The sequence below is a fragment of the Lycorma delicatula genome, chromosome 9 (genome assembly GCF_047948215.1).
Source record: "Lycorma delicatula isolate Av1 chromosome 9, ASM4794821v1, whole genome shotgun sequence".
NCBI lineage: Eukaryota > Metazoa > Arthropoda > Insecta > Hemiptera > Fulgoridae > Lycorma > Lycorma delicatula.
In genome coordinates, this window is record NC_134463.1 from 51,759,216 (window position 1) to 51,782,901 (window position 23,686).

At 27.8% G+C, this 23,686-nt stretch overlaps 1 protein-coding gene across 1 annotated transcript in view; it reads right to left on the reverse strand.

Annotated features, from left to right (window-relative positions):
• LOC142330093 (allatostatin-A receptor-like) overlaps positions 1-23,686 on the reverse strand; it is a 613,143-nt gene that overhangs the window by 305,516 nt on the left and 283,941 nt on the right. The gene's annotated exons all lie outside the window — the stretch shown is intronic.

Genomic DNA, 23,686 nt, shown 5'->3' on the forward strand with positions numbered 1-23,686 from the left:
AAGAATTTTGGAATGAATCCAAAATAGTATTATATATACATACAGGATTATATAACACATTTACATATAGGGTTATATATTATCATTGTTACTAAAAGTTCTGTACGTGATTTAATTTCAAATTATACTATTGTCTATTATTGTTAAATTGGTCAATTAGTTTAACAGTCACATAAGTCTTTTCATCAATGGGTTTACAACTGTATTATTTAGCACTCTACTCATGTTCACTATATTTATGCATACAACTACTTAATATCCTGATTTAGGGATAACTATTATTTATGTAGAAACTCATGTCTAATAATAACAATAATATTTAAAATTTTATTTATATATTTTAATAAAATTATACAATATAGGGTCTCGCTAAAACATAAGTCTTATCAGCAGGTCTCCGTATTAACATATTTTGAATACAAGTTATTTACACAGTACAGCAAACAAACAAAAAATGTAATAAAATATATACTTATGTTTTTAGTAAATATTTAATTAAGGTGAAAGTAAAACAAAAGTAAATAAAAATTTAAATATGTGATTAAAAAATTATGTTAAATAAATTTCAGTAAAAACATTAATTAATGTTAGTTAATTAATTAATTAAATAAGCTTAAATTATTATTTTTTTTAAATTACGTAAAGGTAACATTAATACATACATACATCTAAATTTGGTTGTAAATTCATATTGCAGGTTATATATAATAATATAAAATACAAAAATAAGTAATACATGGAACTTACATTTTTTAATAAATTCGAAAATAACGATTATAATATGCAAAAAAAGAATACATAGTACGAAAGTATTAAAACTAAAATAATAAAAAAATTATGTAGTAAAAAAGAAAAAAATGTATAATAAAAAAAGGAAAAATAACTATTAAGAAATAAATTCCCGCTAATAAATGATTAAAAGTTTCTTTTTTTATCTATTTCTAAAATATGTGAAGGCAGTTTATTAAAAACAATTGAAATTTGGATTTTTAGTCTTCTTACTATATAGATAAAAACAATCTGGTACTTTGAACCAGATTGTGCCGCAAATAAAGAAGTTCAATGCATTTTATTAGGTATTTATTATTTTGGGAAAATAATTTACAAAGTGAAAAATAATGATAATCAAGACGGGGGGGAGTCAACATATTACAATGCTTATAAAAGATTTAAATTTGGGTCTTTTGACAAAAAGCTTGAAACCACTTTAAGCGCTCTTTTTCGAAGTTTAGTTATAATTTTTAAATAAGAGTCAGCTGCCAAATCCCATACCTCCACACCAAATCTTGCTAAACATTCCTTTAGGGCTTTATATACATTAGAAAAACAGTTTTAGGTGGAAGAATATTTTTTAAATATTCTTATAAACCGAATATTTTATAAACCGTATCAGAGAAGCTCTAATTTTACTATAAATTTTTTAAAGTGATAATAATCCTGTTTCAATTTATTGTCGACGATCACATCCACTTATTTATCCTCACTAATTACTGTCAATCAATTACAAGTACATGGATTATTACTGATATTGAGTCTGAAGGGACAATTGTAATTTTGCGCAATTAATATTAGTAAGGAATCAGATTTCATATAAGCAGATTTGAAATGAACGATCATATTTTTTTTTTTTTTTTTTTTTTTTTTTTTTTTGTTTAAAACCAGTTGGTTACTATGTGACCGTATTAAAATAATAATAATATTAATACCAAATATGTCCATCTTTTTTCTGTTTATGTGAACACGTATATATGTTCGACTAATTGTTAATGTCAATTTTAAAATTTTAGTTAAGAGTTTTATATAATTATTTTATGTATATATATATATATGCTTTACAGAAACTATACCATTCTTTCTTAAATCTGTAATATACGCAAAGGACCTCAAGACACCAATTTTGTTTTTTAATTTTTTTGTGAGTAATGATTTTCATTATACATCCTGTAAGTGATCAATCACTTCTATGGCTGTATATCGCCTGATTTTCCACGAGCTTTTAAAATTCTGATATTCAATAGTACATTCGGCTCTAAACAGAAGAAAATGAGAAATCACTTCACTCTTGACTTTCCCAAGTAACTTAGCATAAAATGCTTGTTATTTATGAGAATGATTATTCCTTTTTCATAAATGATCCCTGCTGTATGTCGGATTACCCAAAATCGTTAAGTATATATCCTTAATGTAAGAAGTTTTTTACTTATATTAATAAAAACACTTCTTAAATTTAATTAAAGTTCCTAATATATTTAAGGATTCAATTAAAAATTCATCATTTTTAAGGAAATAAACACCTGTATTTGGAATTAAATGTGGTTTCCAACTTTTCTTATTTTCATAAGAATATCTCTAGGGAAAAAATTTGAAAATTAGTAGCTTGTTCAACAACATTGCGTAATGTTCCATAGCATTTAAAAGATAATTATTGTTGTGAAATTACTGCTGGTGAAATTAAGTGAATAATTGGATAGGAAAGCAACACAGTTAGAGAAAGTGGCAACTTAAACTTTAATAACTTTTGCTCTCCATTGGTTTTAATTGAGTTTTAGTTGAGTAAAACCTGGATTTTTAATTTTGAATATACCTGGATTTTAGTCCGAATATTTTTTTATTACATTAACGAAAGTGTAAGAATGAAATAATATACTTATCTAATGTCCTTAAAATAATAATAAATCTATAATGATATTACGTAAATTGTGAAAATTAGTATACCCACGAACACAGAGATTTGTACAAATGTAATACATATACACGCGCGCGCGCGCACACACACACAAAATTACACAAGCTATATGCTATATAGAAATTTTTTTATTTTCCAATAAGTAGTATATTTAATTTTTTTTCTTTTATTAATTGGGATAATTAAGAAAAGAAATTTACTGTTTAATCGATAAAGGTCAATTGTAAATACAATAAAAGTAAATTGTGGAGTAAATACAATAAAAGTACTTTGTTAAGAGTTATTTTCTTCGGCAATCGTTTGGTAAGTTTTAGTATTTGCAGGATATATTTTTCTTTTAAAAGTTCAATTAAATTTTATTTCTTTAAAATTGCATAATATTGTTAACTCTTACATTTATAATAATTGATTTTTGAAAGATTTGTTTTTCTTCTTTAAACTTGTTAAAGGATAAGATGATGCCACAGATATATTACTTGTTTTAGGAATTGATTCAAAGTTTCTTTCACATTATCATGTATTAATTTGATACCTTTAGGTACCTTTGAAAAAGCGGAACATTTTTTTCAGTATTTATTATTTCTAGATTTTATTTTTCTTGTCTTTTAATTTTATTATTGTTTTACATAAATTTCATATCAGTTTCTCTCTGTTACATTCATATTTTTTAGTATTTTCTTAAGTTGTCTGTAGAAGTCATTAATCCTTGGAGAGTTTAGATAAAATGCTATCTTTTTTCTTTTTTTTCAGCTGATATCTATTGTACATAAAGCATTTGGTAATTTGGTAATCTACGTGTCAATTTTGTTTTGTTTTTTCTTTTGGCTTAATGATTTCACTACATTAGCTTGAAGCTTGTGCATGAGTAGTGCAAATGGAATTTTGTAGCGTATGAAAAATACCAAGCCTGACCGGTATTCGAATCCTGGACCTCCGGATGAGAAGCTGAATCTCCATCACGAAGATCGGCATTCATTTATAATGTCTTTTATTGGTTCAATGAATCAGTATAGATGATGTATATCTATAAACATTTCATCAACAGTGCCATCTATATATTTTCAACGTATGAAAAACATGTGATGAAATCGAACGTCAACTAATAATAAATTGAACAGAAGAGGTATTATAAATGATTTTTGATACACCAGCCGAAATTAAATAGAAGAAGAATTCAATGAACCCATGGTTTAACCTGTTTGTAATACATTATGTATAGATGATAATATAATCTGCAGGAAGAAAAAGGTAATTTCAATAGAACATCATAAGCACTCTATAAAATACTTTGGAAACTTCAAAGTTGAAATGAAAATGGTATTCTCTTGTTTTCGAGGCCTATTAGAAGATAGACAATACGGTGTGATTGACTAATGGCTGTGGTTTAAATTCAACCTAATAAAGTATTTAAAATTTCATAAATTAGCATTTTTCTGTTTAAAAAAAAGAGTTGTTTATTGACATTGAAATATGGCAATAAATTGCCATAAATGTCAACTTTTTTTTGAGGCATTCACAGTCACGAACGGTGCTATCAAATCTGGTCTAGGCGCAGGGTTAACGATTCTGCGTTTTCGGTTAGTTAGTTTGAGAGAATCATGTTAGGTTGGATGAGAAGATGTCCGTTTGAGGCCTACGTGAAGGCGAAATTTTATACGTATTTTACTGATGCAAATGTCTGCCGAGGCATTTACATTGATGCTATCCCTACCGAGGCCTGGCTGTTAATGTAATTAGTTAGTAGGTCTAAAAGACGACCTCCGGTAAAGCCCCTCAGGGCTCGGAACGGAGGGGGCGATGTGGCCATCACAAGGTGGGTGGGTATCTTCTCCCTACGGGGTTGGGATGGCATTGAATTATATTGGTTTTATTTGACACAATTAACATTTAAAAAATAAACAAAAAATGAAAATCTTTTATTAGATTGAAACCTGAGTTGTAAGGGTAAACTGCTGTTGTTATAAGGGGTGAAATATGGGTTTTAACATTTTTATATCTGAACTCTATACAGGCTGCCAAGATATTTTTTCCCCGGAATATCAACGGTATGCATCATTTGGATATAATTAGAGGCGAAGCTATTCGTAAAGATTTAAACACAATTCTATTCATGACAATATTTTTGCTTACAGTGTGAGATGGGCAGAACATCTGTTAAGAATTCAGGACAATATCCAAAGAAGCATTAAATTGCGCACTGGTTAGAAGAAGATCCATAGGACGTATAGGAGAAAACGATGGAGGAACAGCCAGTTCTATGGTTTAAACCGGAAAGGAAATTATAAATTTAAACAACAGTAATCGTGAGTATAAAAATTATGCAAAAGAAATAACTATATCAATCTACCTAAGCTAATTTTTGTTTTATAATGTAATTAATTATGAAAATTATTTTATGTAATTCTAAATGTAATTAATTATGAAAATTATTTTATGTAATTCTAAAATCGTTACAGTTTAAAAGTGAACTAATTAATTCAGGATGCATCTAATAGATAAAAATTGGGAATTAATATGACTTAACTAACCTCATTCATGAGTAAAATTCTAGATTAGCTTCTGTGTGTTTGGTTGTCAAACAAGTTTTCTTTCTTGATTAGATGACAGTCATTTGAAAATGTCTTGGCTGTAACATATGTATCCACTCTATTCAGTTACTTTTGTGAAGTTTTATATTACATACACCCTAACACACATTCATCATTTGTTTCCTTTTCTTCTTTTTTCAGTCTAAATACTTTGCTCTACGTTTTTCCTTTGTTATTTTATTAAATTGTGTTTTTTTTAAATATGTGAACAATATAAATGTTTTAATCTTTACAACGTTATCCGAATACAAGTTTTATTAAAAACTCTTTTACTTGTTTGTTCCTATTTTACACTAATATTCAATTATAATTTTTTATTTTTTTTAGCCAAAAACTGTTCAATCTATTCTATTCTTCAGCGTCTTTAAGTCTACTCCCAGTTTCAGGTTATCAGTTTGACGATAAATCAGAAATTATACGATCGGTTATTATTAAAGAATGTAAGTGAATTGAATTATATCTATAGACAAAATCTTTGTCCGCATAGTACGAATAACGGACTAAAATTTTATCCTTTTTATGAAATCTTTTCAAAAATATAAATTTTGAAATTAAAAGATATTTTTTTACGCTTATACATGATTGGCTCTGTGTACTTGATACGATTACTATCGCCAAAGTGTAATCACATTGGTTTAGCAGCAAAATATCAACATTTCCACTTAAGAAATTACTTTATCAAATTTCATTTATGTTAATATATTTTTGAGATTTTAAAATTTCACCTAAAACTATCAAAGAAATATGTAAATAAAATTTTTCAAATATATATTTTTTAAACCTTTTTTTTACGAAAGTAATCAATTTGTGAAAAAAAAAATAAACGTATTTTTTTGGGAACTTAATTCTCTAGTCTAGAAATTTTTTTTTAAATTTAAAAAAAAAAAATCATGTAGTAAGTTATGTGGAAGGAAATATTCACATAAATGTGAAAAGTTTGTTTTTAAATTGTTTTAATTTTATATGATGCATTAAATATTAAAAAAATTGATTTGTGTTTCTGAGACATATGATATTAAGGGTTTTTCTTAATAAATCTTAAACAAATTTCTATGATAACAAAAAAAATAATAATGTTATAGTTCTGAATATTAGTTTTACTTTTCTTTAACGTTCATTATTATTGGATGAATTGTTCCCAATGAGAAATTTCTAAAACAAAAAAAAATTCATTATCATAGAAACTACAAAAATATGGTAAACGATATGTTTTTTGGCAGTAAATATTTAACAATTGTTTGCAGCATTCTTTGGTTAGAAATATACTAAAGAAAATGAATTGCTTTTTCATCTTAATGAAAATTTTTGACTGAAATATTAGATTTATTTTATTGATGACTGTTTCTAGTGGGGAACATTCTTATTCTTGGAATGGGTGTACCATTTTTGGAAATGATTTTATTCCATGTCAGGCTGCCTACAATAATTATGTTGACACCGAACATTCATTTATACGAATTCTCTTGATGAACTAAGTTGATGTTACGCTTAGATAACTGCTTTTAACTTTTATTTATTCATAAGGATGCGGTGTCGCCAGGGGAAACAGCAGTTCTATCCATGGCGGGGTCAGGGAGAAGACTTACATCTCCGGGTGTGTGCTGATAGTGGTGTTGCAGAACTCAGCAGAGATATTGTGGAGAAGGTCGAGATCACTACTTTGGCATTAACTGAGAAGGGTGGCAGGAGGACATATGTTGTCGTAAAGGACTTACAACAAGAGATGAGTTCATGAAGTAACTCCGTACGGTCATTAGGGAGTCAGTGTCCGTGAAAATTCTGTGTATGCGGCTGGCCTACGGGTTAACATAGGTCGTCACTTTGGCCGTGTCACCTCTTCTTGCGGAGGAACTACTATCCGATGGGCTCATCCACATTGGCTGCGTGACTCAACGTGCCTCAGATGACCTTTGCTTTCGGGACACAGGGCACAGGGCCAAGTTTTATCTTGGCCCAGACCGAAGTGGTCATTATCTTGGCAGTACAGCCGGCCACGTGAGGAGGGACTGCAAACAGGAATCTCGCTGTCTGTCATGTAAATCGCACGGACATGCATCTGGAGATCAAGGATGTAAGTTGATCCCGCCTGCACCAGCGCTATGAATCTGTGAACAGCTGCGCTGTGGTATCTGCAAGGAACGGCATCATCCGGGAGGGGTGGATGGACCTTCAGCGTCTCATCTTCGATAATCGGGTGGGGACTCTCTTGTAGTGCAGAGATAGGGTTGGGGGAAGTAAGACCGTAGTCCTGGTGGGGGATTCGCTTGGGGTTCCTCGTTAGAGGCGAGGCATGAGGGGAACCCTTTGGGATCCCTTCATTTAAGGCATGGCAAACAAGGAAGACCGACTCCCGGCTACCTGGGCAGGGCTTTGTGCCCTTCCGAAGTAGTTTACTGCGGTGACACTCCTTGGAGTTAAACTTATGATTAGTCGTGAATCCGGCTCTAAGGAGCGGGGAAATCGTCAGAGAAAAAAACTTTTCTTTATTAATAATGCATTTTTTGTCTTAGTAAAAATAATTCCGTTTTTTAATTCTTTACCATTTAATTAACTAAGTTTTTGTTTTGTTTTATTTTTCTAAATTTATTTCAGAAATTCGTGTTATATATAAATGCATGTCATTTCCTAATAATTATTTATTATAAAATTAATAATATGGAATATCAGGACATTCATCTATTAAATGATTATTATATATAATATTAAAAACAATTTACCAATATACTGTTTGATTTCCTCAAACGTTTTCGGCTGTTCTAACATCTTCAGGAGAATTTTATAATAATTTAGAATTAAAATACGAGTATATAAAAAATATATATATACAAAATTAACTTGAGAAAATTATAGACATAACAACTGATCGTCATAAGATAAATTTTGTAAACGTTAAGTCATAAGTTAAATTAAAATAATTACATCCGTTTTGTAAGAGTTTCACAGTTGTTTTTATAATAATCTGTCTTAACTGTTTCTAATTATATCATGTGAATTTTTTTATTTATTTTTAATCTAAATTATTATAAATTCCTCCTGAAGATGGCAGAATATCCGAGAACATTTGAGGAAATCAAATAATATATTGGTAATGTGTTTTTTATAACATATAATAATTATATTTTCCCAACGGTGCCACGTTTGAAAAACGTTTTAAATGAATGTGTATTATTTTGTTTAAAAAATTGTTTACCTTTTTAAAATTCGGCTATTTAAATAAATTTATATTCGAATAAGCTTTTTATGGAGTTGCAAAGAAATTTACTGTTTACAAGTATAACTTTTTAGTATTAAGGGATAATTAATTCAGAATAAACTAAGTGAGTATTAATGTACTATAATTTAATAAACTCTGATTTAAATAAATACTTATGTTTTTTTTTTCTTCTTATAAACTAATTGGAAATGAAACATTCTTCTTTTAACCCTTTAATTTTAAAACCCTAGTTACACACTGAAAATTAAATATAAAAAACGAAGGATACCAACATGTAAAAATTCATTTTTATTTGTAAAAAAAAAACACAAGTAGGAATATCGTAGCTGGACTTACGGTTGTTATGGGAGTGAGAATTAAAAATAAATATTAATTCCAATGTCGAGATACGCAAGTGTGTGTGTGTGTGTGTGTGTGTGTGTGTTTGGTTGGGGGCGCATTGAGCCTGCGTGTGCGTATAGTAGAATTCTTTTTTTATATTCGAATTTCAAAGAAAAAAATATGTTGCCGTAAAAATAACATTTTTCATTCAAGAGAAAAGTATATATGTTTAAGAGATTTACTTAATCGTTTCACAAAATCCGGATCAAAACGTGTAAAATCGTTTCCTAAATAAACTACACGTTCAAAATAATAAAGAATTACCTTCAAAATTAAATTCTAAAACAACGAAAACGTATTTAAACATACAAAAAGTAATAGATTTGTTTTCTGAGGGAGGAATTTACATAAGACAAAATGATAGATTGAACAAAAGTTTTTTTTTTAAACTTACCATTAAAAACAATTAAGCCGTTCTTAATATGATAAAACATTTTTCGTAACATCTTTCTTTAAATTATATCCATATTTTACATTATCATTCAACAGTTGCATTGTTTGCAATTTTGAATGTTTAATTGTCTAAAAGTTTGTATAATTCGTCCACCATCAACAAAAATGACAAAAAACCATGATTCTTATTAAAATAATTATCTTTTTTATCTGATTTAAACGTATCGTTTAATCATCATTAATAAAATCTTTTATGAAATTAGTTTCATTGATTTTCCTAAATTTTTGTTAAAAATGTTTTCAGCTTGAAAGAGAGATGGTGCAAATGTAACCACCTATGATATTTATCAAGAATGATCCTTTTGATGAAAGTTACAGATGAGTGTTTAGTTGCTCGTTTGTGATGACTAAAGCTGACAATTATTGACATTTTCTAAAAAATAAATAAAATTGAAAGTCTTTTTGATTAACCTCCGGATCCACCGTTAGGCATGCTTCAGAAGATGTGATGAATGATTTGTAGCGTGTGTGAAAATACCATGCGTAACTGGGATTCGAACATGGGATCTCCGGATTAAAGGTCGAGACGCTACCACTCGTGCCACGGAGGCCAGCAATAAATTAAAGTACTTTATTTTAAAAATTGCAACCCTGACGGTCATTAAAAAAAAGAGCTAGATTCCCCTTTAAAGGATTCTTCCCCTTCGTTTTTGAAGATAAAAAAATGGGCTGTTCAAATTAAATGTAGTCGTACTCTCATACTTAGATCCCATTCAAGATGATGAACGCCCAGGACGCCCACAAATTACTACTACCGACTAAATCGTCACAAAATTCATCAGTGCCTTAATATCGTCGATTGAAAGCACGCGACCATCTTAACCGTCTCGATAGACCGTGTCCATTACATTTTACAGTTTTAGAACTGAATAAGCTTTCCGCTCGATGGGGGCCGCAATTGTTAAAAGTCAACCAAAAACGTATTTGACTGAACACTTCTCAAAAATGTTTAAACTTAATTAAACGTGATTTCGCCAAGTGTCTTCGACGATATATTACAGTAGATAAAACATAAATTCATTACACGATAGAGACCAAACAGCAGCCAGGAGCTCATGAAAATGCACCAATGAGAGCTGAAACGGTTCAGTTCATGAATACGAATTTTTTTGGGATTCTCGTGATATATTGTTCAGAGCAATAAATAGTGTTTTTTATCAGCTTACCTCATTTTCATTACAAGATAACTTGTAACTTGAAGTTTTTTTTTTTAATATTTTACTTTTGGTATATAATTTTACGTTTCATAAATTTTATTTGCCAAAATTAATTTTGTGTAAGGCTAGATATGTTTTATTATAATTATTATTTTTTTTTTATTAAACTCATTTTTATTATTTTATCTTATTTTAAAAATGGTAATTTAAATTACTACGTTCAAAGTGCTTTTTTGTAGTTTTCTTTTAATAAAAAAATAAGTGCTAATATCGGCAAAAATAAGGCAAACATATCGTTATAAAGTCTAAATAAAATTTAAAGTATAAATGTAAGAAGATTAAAGAAAATTCCAAGCATAAGGAATATAACAAAATATAATGAGTTTTAAAATATAAAAATATAAATAAAATATTCAAGTTAATAAAACAAATTAAATTAAGATATACTTGCGATTATTTTAACATTTTTACACCAAAGAGTTAAACAAGCTTTTTTATAACAACTTAGCCTTATAAGAAGGGGATAAAACATAAATTGAGCTTAAATTGAGATAAAACATAGGTTGAGCTTCTTAGTATTGTGCTAAATACTGTCGAATAATATGTCACCTTGATTCACTACCTCGATTAGGTTTAATTATTCTAAATATTTTATTATTCTCTGGTTCATTCAAATAAATAAAACTCTTTATTTTGTTTATAATATAAATTATTTTTATTATAATATTTAAACTTATAATTCATATATATATATATAAAACATTATTGTATTAATTAATTCTACATTCGTAGTTAACACATGTTGAGTCTTCGGAGGATGGAACAAGATTGACTAACAATAGAACATTGGACAAATTCATTTATAAAAGTAACAAAAAACTGAAAATGAGAGTTAGAAAAAAAAGTGAAATTTTTTATTCACAAATAAAAAAGGAGGAAATGAAACCTGAGTCTTAATAAATACTAGCAATTTATCCTTTGATCTCAGGGAATCATATGATACATCGAGAGATGCAAAAAAAGGGATGATTAACTTTGTTTGTTCGTGTATATATACTAGCATTCCCGTCGCGACTACGCCCGCGCTATATAGTTATTTGCGTTTCATATCACGGAAAATTTTTTTTATTTTATATTTTTTAGTCAAACAACCGGAGGCAGGTGCAGCAATTCGCGACGCACATAAAGTAATAATGACAATGGCTGTGTTGGTTGAGCTTCTGCGTCGTACACTGTAACACCCCTTAAAAAATCAAAATGAAAAAAAAAACCGAAAATAGTTTTTATATATAAATTTCAAAAAAAATATTTGCAAGCCAAAATCTAGTGAATATTTTATTTAGTACAGTCGGAAATAAGGAGAGTTTGCTATCATTATACAACGCATTTTATCTTTCTTCACCCTTTCAAGGACAAATATCGAAAAATTAAAAAATTGGTTTTTAGATATTTACATAAAGATTATACACATCAAAAATCAAGTTGATGTTTAAAGAAAAATTTGAAAAGTAATAAATTTCAATTGTTACTCCTTTTTAATTCTTTAAACTTGGATTACTCCTTTTTAATTCTTTAAACATTGAATTTTAATAAATCCTTTCTTACTGCGTACTTGTTTCTTAGTGAAGAACTTGTACACAAATCTTCATCCATTCATCGTCAGTAGTTTTTGCTGGGAGTTGATTACAAGTTAGTCACTACATATATATATGTAGATTTGTATGTTTGTGTGTGTGCACGCGTGTGTGTATTCATGTCTACTTGAGTTAATATTTTGGAACTGGTAGCAGAATAAAAATCTTCAAATTTGACCAGTTAGTTTCTAAATATTAGATAGATTTCATAAGAAAGCTACTTATTTTAATGGGTACCATGAATCGACTTCCGGAAAATTTTGACTTATCTCTGCATCCCCAGACCCCAAACCCACCGTCATTTCAAAAGTTTATATATACATTTATATATATATATATTTCACTTTCTTATAGAAACGATTTACTGCTGTAATTTTGCATCAATTACTTTCAAATTGTTCCTTAAAAATAACTCGTCCCAAAATCTTGGTCAACTTCGTTAACGGCCAAAATCGGACCATTGGGGGAGAAATGGAGGGGCTTTTTCGAAAAAACAAAATATCATTATAACTTTCTTATTAAGTAAAATATCGAATTCGTTTAAAGTTCCTACTATTTTTCAGTTAAGGGTCTAAAACTTATCTAAGTAAAGTTTTTTGATATCGCAAACCATTGCACTGGGGGTGTAAAAATGGGGTTTCGAAGACAAAAAAAAAATCGACCAAAAGACAAAAAATGATACGACCAACTCTTTCGGCAAGGGATGACCAAAATGTTGCTGGAATTGTAAGAAGATTAGCATGTATGCTAAACATGTGAAAATTTTTTTACATGCAACTGTTGTCGTACTGAGTAGATTTGACGTACTTTCCCGTATTAGCACCGGGTGAAATCTACCTCCGCCTTCCGGCGTGCCGAAAGGAATTTTTTTTTTTTGTATTTTTACGGGCATCAACTACTAAGGTCATTGCCCTCGTCACATTCTTTAAAAGAAATTAGTATCACCATCAGGATCGTCATATGTTAGGGTGTAAAGGGCCCTTACATTTTATTTAAAAGCACAATCTACACAGAAACATTAATCACAACAACAAAACAAAAACAACACTTATGGGGTGTAAAGGGCCCCGTTATTAAAATTTGAGATAAGGTTCTCAAAAGACCATGAAATTAAAATACAAGATATCAATGCCATTTCCTTCTTCTACGTGTCTCGTTTATAGTTTGTTTAAGCACCCTCGGGGGTGACCAGAACCCCCGTTGAGCAGTATATCAGTCGCGCCAGGGTGCCGTGGCAGTTGACTCCTTATAAATAGACTACAGGCATGCACCACGCCCACCAATAGCCTCGCGCCCTCAGTCCACCCTTGAGGGTCCCCCATGCCATCATCGTACACCGCACGACTCACTGCTCTTGAATGCAGACGAGCCAGGGTGGCCTAGGCCTAGGTGGGCTACCTCCCGTCACTATACGTGCCACGCTTCGAGACTCCCATATATAAATGAAACTACCTCTCAGAGACTCTTTATCACGCTTTAAATTTCTCACTTTTACAGACTTCTAAGAAGTCCACTGGCGTGTAAATAAGCAACTTTCTTTTCTTCATTTCCATAATCCAGATCAGCAGTAAGGGATTTTTTTTTACCATATAGTCGTGTGTTCGCAGTTCGAGAAGGATACCGAGAGACTAACGAACGTACATATCTGTTATAAATACAATTTTTTAATTTAAAATTATGTAAAATGAAATAAATAACAAAAAATATATATAACAATGAAAATAGTAACTCAAATAAAAAACAAAATTAATTTAATGGGAAATTATAAATACCAAAATACAGCCCAATTTACTAAAAATGTTATAATGATTGTTACATGCTCATATTGCAATAACAATAAGGTAAAAATAAAATATTCATACAATTCAATTTCTGCAAATATTATTAATTTTATTGTTTACAAAAGACCTACCCTACACTTTGTGAATGGAGTACTGTCACTTTCACTTCTGATTAAAAATAACTCACCGTAAGAAGCTGGAAAAATTTAAGCTATTTTTAGAAACTGAATCTGAGACTGGCTTTTCTATTAGAAGACTGCTTCTAATGGAAAAGCCAGTGACTGTTATGTTTTCTCCAACCAGTTTTCCAGTGCTGGGTCTGGTCGTGTGTGTATAATAAAATTATAAGTTATTATTATTTTTGTTATTAATTATTTTGTCATTTTACTTAAAATGATATATTTTTATCGATCAAAAAATATTACAAAATTTGAACTGTATGATTTGCAGACATTGTATACCTATCCTTTATAAAAACAATTTTTAAGAAGTAGAAAATTTTATAACACTAAAAAAGTTAATGTAATTTTAAAATAAGATTAAAAACTAAATGAAAAATAAATGAGAAAATTACGTAAATTTCTATAACTCGTTTACTACCAGCAAAGATAATGATTTAAAAGAAACAGACAGAGGTTGTTTTCAGTAACAAATAAATAAAAAACACACTTTATACTTGAACGTTTCTGAAAAAAATAAATTTTTTCATCAAGATTAAAAACAACAGAACTTTAATCTTCATTAACTTTAATTTTTTAGTATTTCCTTCTTTTACAATCACGAATATTACATTCGTTAATATTTTTTCGTATATAATCATCTAATATGTTTGTACCGCAAAATTATTCAATTGAACTACACTGAAATTGTAACAATTTTATTGAGAGAAAGATGGGTAAATCTATTATTTTAAAAACGTTTTTAAACTTTAAAATGCTTTTTCTACTTTAACCAAAACTGAACGGAAAGATAGTGAAATTATGTGGAAGCCGTCCAATTTTCAAACGAATTGTAATATTTTAGTATGGATTGCCATACTTATTGGTTAATCAAGCTAGACAGGATCGTAATAAGTATCAGGATTTGTATAAAAATTTGGATTTACGTGTAGACGCTATTGTATCTGAATTATAACATCAACATAAAAAAAACTGAGAAAATATTTTCATTAATAATATAGGTTGTCTTTATTTTCCTATTTTAATAAATTTTTTCCAATATATTCTTCCTATTTATTTCTTAATGTTTACTTTAGAATAACCACTTTAAAACCGCTTTTCTCCTATTAAAATCCATATCCTATTTTTTTAATCAAGATATATGTAATTTTTTTCATTCAAAATAAAATTCAGAATACAACAATTAATACTTTAGAAAAGAATATATATATTCTATATATATATTTTATATTTATATTTTATTTATCCCAAAAGAATATAATTGAATTTTTTTTATAATTATATTTCTAGTTTCCTAATTTTTTCATTAATTTTATTCTCGTATTTAACGAATTTCAATTAAAATAAATATTTGTATAAAACAAACATCCGAATTGGTCTGTAATACTAAAATATCTATTGGGTGTATTTTACGAGGAAGGTCGTTTCAACCATTTGAAACTGTCTTTAACATTAACAAATCTTGAATTTCACTCGTACCGCTTCATCAATTTCGAAATCCTCGGTTACTATCTGCTTCAAATTGAAACAGTGTTTCGTGTTCTTCTTGGTAATCCGGTTTATTTGTTACTGTCAACAACAATATCTTTGTTATTAATTTACGCATTACTGATTTTTACATTAAATTATATTTTATGAAAATAAATTTAATTAAATTCATCTTTATCTTTTCTTAATATTTTGAAAGAAAAAAAGGATTATTTTTATGATTTATATGAGAAAAAGTTTAATTGAAAACAAGATAAAATATAGTTTTTTCATTTTTTTCTGATTTAAAGAAATACATTTTTAAAATGTAGACTGTATAAAGTTTTCATTAAATATAAAATTAATTTTAAATTAAATAGTAATTTTAATAGAAATAAAAAGAAACATTCTTAAAAAGAATATTTATTTATTTTTTATTTTTTTCATTACAATATCTCGTACTATTGTTACTATTGGTGTTTATAAAGTTTCTAAAATAATAATTTCTTAATGTACTTTTATTTTTAGATTATACTTCATTCATTCGAAATATTTCATCATTCTAATTTTTATGTACGAAAAACTTTAGTGAATTAAAATACTTTATACGATAAAATCCATTAATAAATATTTATTGTTAACTAGCAGAACCGGCAATGCTTCGCTATTGCTAGATTTGAGTATATATATATATATTAAATTAATACAATTGAAAGTTTGGTAAAACATTAAAAAGATTAACATTACGGAACTTCATAAAATTTAACTTTTCACTTTATCTCTTTTTCCCTATTTCCCTTCTCCCTTTTAACTTTTTTTTTCTTTTTACCTTTTCCCTTATTTTCCTTTTTCCTTCTTCTCTTTTTCCCTATTTTCCTGTTCTTTTTTTATTTTCCCCATTTCCCCTCTTTCCTTTTAAATCAGACCAGTAGCGTAAATCGGTCTAGTAGTTTTTTAGTCTGTAGCGGACACACATACGAACATTGCATTTTATATCTGTAGAAGAAAAAAGTCTGTTTGTATATTTATTTTTCGTAAATATCTCGACACCGGAGCCACCTAGCGGGTATAGTTTTTTGCAAAAATTTCTCTTTTCGCATAACTAGTATGTATTCTGAATATGAACCAGATCGGTCCATAAATACAATTTTTCCAAATATCTCAACTACACCGCCATCTAACGGGTCCATTTTTTGTAAAAATATTTCTTTTCACGTAACTAATATACGAGTATATTCTAAATATTACCCAACCCCGACTATAAATGCAATTTTCTACAAATATCTCAACCTCCAGCACCATCTAGCGGGTCCATTTTTTGTAGAGGTATTTCTTTCCATGTAACACATATTCTGAATATGAGCCAAATCGGACCATAAATAATTTTTTTCAAAATATCTCGACCTCAGCACCACCTAGTGGGTCCAAACTAATTTTGAAACCTTCGCGGGCATGCGCACAGCAACTTACCAAAGTTTCATCGCAATCGGATGAACGGTTTAGGAAGGTATAAGAGACATACAAACATTCATTTTTATATATATATGATATTTAACTAGGAAAATATGACAAATTAATTAACAGTAATTTAAAAAAAAAAATAATAGTAAATAAATAAAATAAAGATTTCAATGACAAATCCTAAGGAAAAGAAAAATAATAGGATTTTTTAATTTTATTTTTATTTTAAGATAATAAAAAAAGATAAAAAATTATTTAAAAGAAAATGTTCTATTCCTGAAAGAAAAGATATATATATATACCGCAGTAATAAACAAAATATAAATAAATACAAATTGCCTCCCAAAAACACTTTAAGCAGTTTACATTAATTAAATTATAAATTAATTATTTTGTAATTTCTACAAAAAGGAAAATACTTGACTGTAAAAGTTAGTATTAATCCATTAAAAATTGCGAATTTTTTTAGTATTTATTACTATTATTATCTACGTATTACACAATTTTTCAATTTTATCAGATGTATATCAAGATAACATAAAAGTTTAAACAAACTACAGTACAATAAAATGTATCGCGTATAAAAATACAACTAGAAATAAAAAAGTACTGTAATTCGAAAATTAACTATTAAAAACTAAAAAGTTTAATGGTAACATAACTTAAAATAGGTAAAAATAACAACAACAAAAATTATCAAAAAAAAAAGAACGCTCCAGACGTGACGGGCTGAGCTGCCATGCCAGACGTACTGCCGATAGGTGGGGAGGTCCGTTAGAAGGACACCTCTCTGCGATGCAAATTCAATTGCTTAGGTGCGGACCCGTCCCATGGGGGCACCAGAGAGGAAAAAAGTTACAAAAATAATAAAGTTTAATGGTTAAAAAAAACAGAACAAGCAATTAGGTATTAAAAAAATTGTCAAAGTATGTGTGAGAAATAAAGATCACATAACAAATTAATACTGGTCACAAATATGAAATCACGGAACTTAAAAAATTCGTAATTCATAAACAACAAAATAAAAGAATTCATATTACTAAAGGAAAATAATTCATAAGTAGTATCAGAAAAATATGAGTTAGAAATGGATGATTTTTAACACACAACAGCCTCTAGCGATACATACAGCCTCTTTAGTAGTCTCACATTTTCACTACTATCCAAAAGGTCAACAGGCAGATGGTTTTCCTGCACGTTAAGCTTAACTACATAATTTGAATGTAGCCGATGGGTTTCTTTACGAATAAATGGTATCCCTAGGTAACCGTGGATCTCCTTGTTCTTTACAAGCCATTACGCCACCGAAATATTCCTCAGCATTTTCTTTTGGAACTTTGGATGACGTCAATATTGCTACTGCTTGCCGTACCCTAGAGTTGTATCCCGAAGGCCCATATTGGTTTTAAAAACGCCTTGTATAACAGCAACAGTTTTTTATTTAACAATAACAAGGACGTTCTTCATAATAATCAGTTCAACCGTCTAAGCTTGATATTTAAAAAATAAAAAAAATATTTGAACAAAAATATTTACCAGTAAAAATTATTAGAATTTTAACAGAATTTAGAAATATGAATATATAAAAGCAGATTTTACCAGAGAATAAATATAATTTTATTCTCATACATATCATATTTTTAAAACTATAAATTTATGAAATGATGAAAACCTAAGAAAATTAAAAAAAAAGAAAATAATGAATTATTTCAAACTTTTTTACTAACCTTTCGTTTTTAAGTAATTTATAAAAAAAATATTTCAAATTAAATTTAAAAAATTTTATTTCAAAACATAACACAAAATTATTATTTATTGCTGCAGTGTTATTTCATACATTTCTTTGTATATCTGCAAGAGAGATTTTTGGTTAATTTCTCCAGATTTTCAGCAATAAATACTTTTTTTTTTAATTGTTTAATTTTTTTTTTTAACAAATTAATTTGAAATATTTGTAGTATTTTTGTTTTAATGCGATAAAATTTAAATAGAAACGCTTTTTAATGATTATTAGAAGCATTAGTAATTTAATAATAGATCTCTGAACTGTAAAACGAGATTTTTTAAATCTTTTCTATCTGTTATTAAACTTAATGTTATAAACTTTTTTCTAAATAAAGCATTGTTGGGGAATAAAATATTTAAAAATTTATGATAAAATTTAGAATAATTATAAAAATTAATGTTTTACTGAAAAGTTTAAGATATCATCGCTGAATTTTATCAAACTTTAAATTAGCAAAGGATCAAACTTTGACATATTTTAGTAATTTTTTTAATAGATTAATCACACTGTTTTTGATGACATCTTGAAATACAGCCATTGATCATGTTTAACTAGTAAACAAACAAAAATAGTTTGTTTTGTGATAACTTTGTATGTTTAATGTTTTTGAATTATTTTTTTACAATCTAAATTAAAAAGTTATAAAATTATTGGAATAATTAAATTTATAATTCTCTTAAACTAAGCTCTGTCGTTAAAAAGATATGAATTTCATTAGTATTTTAACTCTACTATGAGATGAACACAGACTACATTAACAAAATAAAATAACATCCAAGTTATCTCTGTTAACACGTTCTATGTTTTCTCGACAACAGTTAAAAAAAAATATATATAAATATTGCTTCGGGATCACTGAAAGTTCAGAATGCTTATAATTAACAACTCAGCGTCACTGAAACATGACATTACTTTTTAACAACTTATCATATCACAATTTTGATAACAATGTGTGTTATTGCAAGTATATTCAAATTGAAGTCGGTAAAATATTTGATAAATTGGTCAGTTATGTCAGTGTAGTTCAGTTGTATATAATTCCTATATATTTTATTTCATTTATTATTTTTTTTGTATATACGTTTATTTATTGTTTAAGCGCAATCGCTGAAATAACTGGGATAACATCTATTAAAATAGAGAAATACTTGTACATGTATGGGAGCAGAATAGGAACACAGAACACTTATTTTACTAAAATCTGGTAAACAAAATTAAAATGAAATAAAGGAATATATGTTGCTATAGAAAATCCTGTAATTGATTTTAATTTTGATTTCATTTTTATATATTAAAATTAAATTCCTAAAAGCTAAACGCACAAATAAATTAATTCTTTCGCACATTAACTCTATTAAATTATGTTTTATCTCATTAAATTATAATTTACCTTAATGTACACTAAGTGAATAAGTTACGACGTGTCAGTTCAAATATTCACCGTACGCGATTTGCACTGGTCATCATTTTAAAATTCATTATGTTAATGAACTTTTTAACAAAATCTAAAAAACTACATTACTGTGGACTTAAATTAAAGTTCATATTGACATATTTTTGATAGCTACAAGTGGTGATGAGCTGTGACTCCTAAACTGTTGTATTTACAAGAAAATACCAAAGAATAAATTATATTAGAATATTTTTGTATCCGAAAAACAAGTTATAAAGATCGGGGAATTTCCATTTAAAAGATAAAGTTGGCCGCCATACTGGAAAAATGATGGAGTTTTTCAACAAGTCTAGTACTTTCAAGGCACTCAAAAATTGAAAGGTTTTCATTTAAAATACATTTTCTTTATTTCGAGGTCCCAGAGGTGGCACAGTTAAAATCAACATTTGTATATTTTTATTATTTTATTTGAGGTGAATTGTAAAGATTGATTTTTTACCATGTAGTAAATATATTACATTTTTGTTCCGTGGATGAATCTGTATTCAGTCTGATAATTAAAATATTATTAAAGCAGAATGGGGCGCTGACAGATGGACTGATGAGTAATCCTAGTTCCCAAACCTACATATAAAAAATTTACTACCTTTATACACGTTATATCGATAGTAATGCACGCTGTTAGCAACTCAAATTGGTATTATAAAAAATGTATCAGTTTGAAACGTGTCTCCAATGAGTTAATCATGTCGCAAGATATCACGAAATTTAATTGTTAATACTTCTGTGACTTCAATTAAAATTTATTATTATTTAATCTGTTCTATCGCAGTTTTAATCTCATTTATTTAACGTAATTAGCCGATTAATTACTTTATTTTTTCTCTAAAATACGGAAAAAGTAAAAAAAAAAAAAAAAAAATTAATTGTTTTTTTTAATTTTTTTTATTTTACCGCATTCGCTGTCAAAGCTGTGTTAGAACACTTATTCAACGATACATCATAGAAAGGATACAATAATCCCTCTGTATGGATATTTTCACTATCATTAATAGATGTTCGTGGTAGGGTAAATCTAAATTGGAAGAACATTGCTAGCTACACATGAGAATATTTCATCGGTAAACTGAGAAAAAGTTAGGCACTTGCAACAACCTCCAGCATCTTTGAATGAAATAGAAAATTTTGTTATAGTAAATTCGTCGATTTTATATGATTGCTATTAAAATTATTATTATTGTTTAAACTATAATTTAGCAACTAATTAATTTATCAGCACAATCAATTTAATAGTATTTTAATTATTAATTAAAAAAACCCTCTTACCAATAATTTGTTTTATGCGTTCAAGCGTTTTCAGAATAGAATTCCATCATCAGGAACTTAAAAATGTATATTATATTCTTAATAAAACTAAAATATCGTTGTCATATATAAAATTTATGTAAAGTTGACGTAAAATATACTTAAAATATAACCATGGTCGTCATGTGTTTAAAATTGTATTGACTTAACGTCCTGTCATTATGAATGTCTCCACCGTTACATCGGTGGAGACGGTTGTATTTTCATATTTTACATAAATTTTATTTGTGACAACGAAGTTTTAGTTTTATTAAGAATATAATATACATTTTTAAGGTTTTCAATATAGAATTTTATTCTAAAAGCGCTTGAAAATATATATAAAAGAATTGTTGGTAATTGGGTTTTTTAATTATTATATATATTTTATTATTATTTATATTTTATTTTATTATATATATTTTAATATATATTTTATTTATAATATATTTTTTATATATATATATATATATATATATATTTTTAATATATTTTATTATATATATTATTTTAAGTATTATATAATCATACCAACGGGCCATGTTTGATAAAATTATTAATAGTATTTATTTCAATTCAATGTTTTTAATAATAAGTTTTCATAATAAGTATATATATATATATATACTTCCGTTTACTAAATAAAGAACATAATGTTCGTTAAAAGAATTTTTATAGCAGCTCATTAATTTTTATTAAATTTTTAACTATTTCAAAAGAAATAAAAAGAATAATAATATTATAAAAAAATAACTAAAATTCTCATTTAAAAATATATCAACAAATCCTTCTCATTTCTTGAAAAGCTTAAAATATTAGTTAGTAGCTTAACGAATTTCAGAGTTTACCATTCCAAGAAAAATTACAAATTTAATACTTAGTTCTGATTTAAAGGAGTTACCTTTATAATTAATATTTTTACTAGAAAATGGGAAACAATTAATTTTCTATCAGTAATTTCCAACTGATGCAGTAGAAAATAATTTGTTTCAAGCTATTAACCGTGGGGCGAGTGGTAGGTCTTGTCTTTTCATCCGGAAGTCCCGGGTTCGAATCCCGGTCAAGCAAGGCATTTTCACACGCTACAAAATTTCCATTTCATCTCATCCTCCAAAACAATATCTAACTGTGGTCTCGAAAGCTAAAGGTAATAAGCAACCTTGTCATTTTAGAAATGTAATCCTATTATTTGTTCAGGCTATCTCAAGTAAGAAAAAAAAAATGTACCACATTTTTCAATCATTTAAAGTTGTAAATTTCCAATTGTAGGAGGTTTATGAAACAAAAAAGATAAATAAAAAAATAGATAACATTAACAACGAATAAAAATGTATTAATAATTTACAAAAAAATGTTGTTTTTTGTTACATGCATTCATAAAGATATTTTCGCTGATTTTAAATATGCAAACTAAAATTGAATGGAAGGAGAGTTTTTATATAAATGAATTTATTGAAAACCGGATTATTTTAAGAAATGATGTATCCTATAGTATGATGTTAATTTTACCAAATATAAAAGCACATGTTTTTCTTTACTTTCTCTTGTTCTCAGCCCCTGGAATAAATTTTTCAGTCTCGAAAATTAATCGATAGGCATTTTCGGGCTTCAGTTATACTGGCAGCGTGAATATCTACCAATTATACATCCTGATTAAATTATTCATGATGTTTATCACTTATAATGCTATTATTAGGTGGAAAAAATTTCAAATATGAATTCAACAAGTGTATTTTCAGACATATTGCATAATTGTTTTTTATAATCTTCAAGAAGTTCACTCAGAAATTCTACGTAGTTCACAGTCTTCGTTTTGCTCAGGATTGATTTACAAATATTTAGAAATGATAGCTATGCTGCTTTCTCCGATTCATTTCAATTCCTCTAAAATCCGACTGTTTCATTAATTTACGTATCTGAAAATCCTTATGTATCTGTCATAAAAATATTTCTTCTTTGATTTTTGCGTCGTTGTTCCTACAAAACTTGCTCTTAAAGAATAAAAAATCTATCCATTACGGCCCATTAGTTTGACAGAATTTTGCTTAACCAATGTTTTTATAGTTCCACTATGAATAACGGTTTTTAAATTCGTTTTAGAGGAATCAAATAATCTTTATTCCAAAGGATTGTGATGCTGCCTAGTAAATTCAATAAAGATT